Here is a 4473-nt window from a genome sequence, read left to right as displayed (position 1 = left end):
CCGCGGACGGCAGTATGGCGGTGCGCCGCCGCCGAGAAGAGCTCAGCTCGAGCGCTGCCTCTGGCGTGGTCCAGACTAGCGCCCCCTGCTGGCGCGGAGGGTCAACCGCTGCTCCCCGGTGCGGCCCAGCGTTCCTGGGACCGCCGAGTTCCGCGGGTTCCACCGCGGGGACCGTCGGTGACTACCGCTCGGGTTGGGGGCTGGTGGGGGATAAGGAGGGATGGGCGCGGGAAGACCCTCCAGGGGCAGGATCATACACTCCTAGTGCTTATGACGAAAACTGATGATGAGGTTTATTTTATGGGTGGGAGAGTCGGACCGGGACGAGGGGAAAGGGTGGTGACCTTGTCCCAGATCACACATGTAAGGAAGCAGCACAGTTTAAGAATTGGGTTGCATTTAACATCATCTTCAGGCCTCCCTAGGCTGAGTTTTTGGGGGATACATTCTGCACTTCAGTATTGCCTGCACTCTGTCCAGTACCGGAGGCAAGGCGCCCACTAGGCGCTGAATGCATTTACTACGTATCTGGGAGAGTTACCGAGGCACCGGCTCAGGGTAATCCTTGTCAAGAAGTCCTCCATCTAGTGGCCGAGATAGACTGTAAAACAAAATATGTGCAACAGGAGTCTGAAACGCTTATCTTTACATGCATATTTTCGTGCATAAAAACACATAATCTTCTTTTAAGAAAGGTTTTGTTTTAATTTTTATTTTTGTATTTGTTTTTGTTTTTTACTATAAGGTTCGTGAACTTGCTGGAGTGACAGAAAGCAAGAAATGTGGGAATCAGGTGCGTAACCATTATGCTAACTGCTGTTCCCTAAATATATATTCTTCAAACAAACATAGACTTACCATATTATCCAGCAATTTCTTTTTTGAGTATATACCCACAAGAATTTTTTAAAAAGCAGAGATATTTGTACAATGATGATCAAAGCAACCTTAATTCACAATGGAAAAGGTGGAAACAACCCAAATGTTCACCAGTGGATGAAAAGATAAACAAAAGGTGGTGTATACATACAATGGAATATTATTTAGCCTTAAAAAATGAAATCCCAACACATGCTACTACATGGATGATCTTTTTTTTTTTTTTTTTTTTGAGAGGTTTTTGCTATAGGGTGCGTGCACTCACCAGAAAGACAGAGACAGAAAGCGAGAAATCACCCCCGAGGGGGATGGCCATAGCCGCAATCCCTTCTCCTCCTTTCTCCTCTCGGGATCTTGGGCACACACGCGCGCGCACACACACACACACACACACACACACACACACACACGCCCAGCGTACCAGGTCCGGGACTTGAACCGCAGTCAACTACATGCGAGTCCAGCAACATAGCTATTACACTAACTGCTGGTCCCTTACATGGATGAATCTTGAAGCTGCTATGCTAAGTGAAATAAGCCAAATGCTGGTGTATGAGATACCTAGTGTAGCCCAAAGTGCAGAGACCAAAAGTAGAATGGTTGGGCTGGCTGCCGTGAGGAGGAGGAGTTATTGTTTGATGGGTACAGAGCTTCAGTTTGGGAAGATGAAAATATTCTGGAGAAGGATAGAGGTGATAGTTGCAGAATAATGTGAATGCACTTGATGCTACCGATTGTATACAGTACTTAAAACTAGTTCGAATGGTAAATTTCATGTGTAGCTCACTCCAATAAAAATATAAGATTGCGAAGCAATTACATTTAAATACAGGTATCAAAATACTTTTTTAGAAAACCAAATGTAGCTGTAAATAACGTAGTAAGACCTGGTGAAAACTCTAATAGCTACCTACCACGATGACAACGTAGGAAGGACTGACTGTAAGTGATTCTTCAAGCTGTCTTCAAGCACATAAGGTTTGAGAGTCACAAATACTGTGAACAACACGAACACAATGTTAAGTTTCAGTTACAGGTTAGCACAAATAAAGCTGTGAATTTGGGGGCCAGCAGCCGGCATATCAGTTACATACCTGGACTCCCACATGGCCGACCACAGTTCAAGTCCTGTACCTAGTGGTTTGAAACTCACACCAAGTGTGTGTGCGTGCATGCCCAAGATCCCAGGAGGAAAAGGGATTGCAGAGTAGCTATCCCTTTGAGGGGTGATTCCTCACTTTCTCTCTCACTGTCTGTCTCTCTCTCTGGCGAATACACATACCCTATAGGGAAAAAAAAAAAAAAAACTTAAAAAAAAATGCAAACCTTTTCCCTTCCAAGTTTCTGGGTTCCTCGAATTTGTGTTCTTGACTTTATAGCTGGTCAGAACTAGCTTAAATAAGGACAGCCTGGTGCGAACTACTATTTGGTAAGTTTCTTGCAGGATGCATGGGCTAAAAAGACTGAGCCTCCTAAAGTTGACCACCACTGCAAGGAAGAGTGAACATGCTGGCCCCACCGAGCAACCAGTCAGAACGGTACTCACTTGCTCAAAATTGGACCAAAGAGAATAAGGCTGTAGTTAATCAGAACTGCAGAGATTTACTCTTTCATTTGCATAAAGAGGCCAATGGGAGTGCCAGAAGGTATCTAATCATCTGTGAAAGACTCAGCCTTCTTACTTTCAAGGAGAAACCCCACTTTGGGAATGATTCCCTAGTTTTTACTGTGTAAGTAATAAACACAGGGCCAGCAGGTGATGTGATGGGTAAGGGTTCTGGACTCCTACATGGCCAACTGTGGTTTGAGTCCTGGACCTGATGGTTTTTTTTTTTTTTTTTCTTGGAGAGGTTTTTGCTATAGGTTGCATGCACTCGCCAGAAAGACAGAGAGATAGAAAACGAGAAATCAACCCCCAGGGGAGATGGCCACGCTGCAATCCCTTCTCCTCCATTCTCCTCTCAGGATCTTGGGCACGCACACACCACGTTCCCAGCATGAGTTTAAGCCACTGGGTCTGGGACTTTAAGCGCGGGTGGCTACAGGGGAGTCCAGCACCTTAGCCATTACGCTAACTGCTGGTCCCATGGCTTGCTTTCTTATTTTCTCTCTCTTTCTCTCTCACTCTGTCCTTCTCTGGTCAAATTAAAATAAGTAAGTAAGTAAATAAAGTTAAGTAAAATAATTCTTTAACCAAAACAAAACAAAACAAAAAGTAATAAACCCTTCGTATCCAGACAGTCTCAGTAGTCATTGGCTTGTGTGCCTCCTCCCAATCCTCAGAGTCCTGCTCCACCTGCTGAGTAACTCCCAGCCATGGAGTAACAGTGCTGACTCAGTCAAACACAGATGCACTAAACTTTAGGGGGCTCAAGTTTCACTCATCTGATATTCTGGGCAGCGGTGGGAAATACTTTGATATTTTCCTCACTGTTTGGGAAGATATTTAGAACAAGGTAAGACCAAGAGAGAGTTTATTGTTCTACTCATTGATGCTTCTGTGGCTCAAATGCAGAGTTTCCAGAACAAAAGATCTGAGCATAAGGGATAACCTGTTGGACCAATCATGGATGACCAGGTCACATGATCCAACATTTGCCTGTAAGGCACCACACAATGACCTTTTCATAAAGGGACAGCCATGAGAGGAAAATCGAGGTATCCTAACAGGTCCAGCACATCAAAAACATTTTATTATTTTTCAGACAGGCTCTCACAATGTCGTCCAAGCTGGCCTCAAGGTCACACTCCTGCTTCTTCCCAAGTAGCTGAGATTACAGGCACATTCCACTGTGCCTGGCTTGAGCATTTTAGTTTTAAACTTTTTTTTTTTAAGCTTTTATTTTTCTTTTAATTTGCTATAAGGCACATACACTCACCAAAGAAAGATAAAGAGAAATAGAGAGAGAAAATGGCAAAGCACCCTCCAGGGAGGATGGCCATGCTGATATCCCTTCTCTGTAATACATTTTCCTCTCTTCCCCTCTCAGGACTTTGGGAATGCACTTGGCAGGTCCCACTGGGTCTGGGACTTGAACCATGCAGTCAGCGATGTGGATCCAGTTGCTTCAGTCACCATGTCACAAGCCGACCCAGTTCCTTAATTCTTTAAATCATTTGACAAGAAATTACTATATTCAGCACTTATTCTGTGCCAAGAGTGTGTTAGGTCCCTCTCAGGAAGAAGTTCAAAACCTTTAGATTTTCTTTCTTCTACCTCCCTTTGTTGGTGTAAAAACAAGGAAGTTGAGGGGCTGGCAGGTGGTGTGGTGGTTAAGGTTGCTGGACTCCCATATGGCTGACCATGGTTCAGGTCTTGGACCTGACAGCTTGCTTTCTCATTTTCCTTCTCTATCTCTCTCTGGTCAACTGCGAGAAGAGGGAGAGGGGCCACGAGTCCAAAGTTTTTAACAATAGGGAAAGTAGATTCCATTCAAGGTTGGATCAAGTGTGGGTCTCTGTGTAGTTCCGCAATTGTAGTGAGTCTCCATGGAATACAGTTTCAGGAAAGCGGTTCTGGTAAGCAGAGTTGACCATCAGTTGATGCGGCACAGCAGCCATCTTGTGGTTAGCGGGAATGGTGTTGTGGGGATC

The sequence above is a fragment of the Tupaia chinensis genome, unplaced genomic scaffold (genome assembly GCF_000334495.1).
Source record: "Tupaia chinensis unplaced genomic scaffold, TupChi_1.0 Scaffold000316_1, whole genome shotgun sequence".
In the NCBI taxonomy this organism is placed as follows: Eukaryota; Metazoa; Chordata; class Mammalia; order Scandentia; family Tupaiidae; genus Tupaia; species Tupaia belangeri.
Note: the sequence above shows the minus strand (reverse complement) of the source record.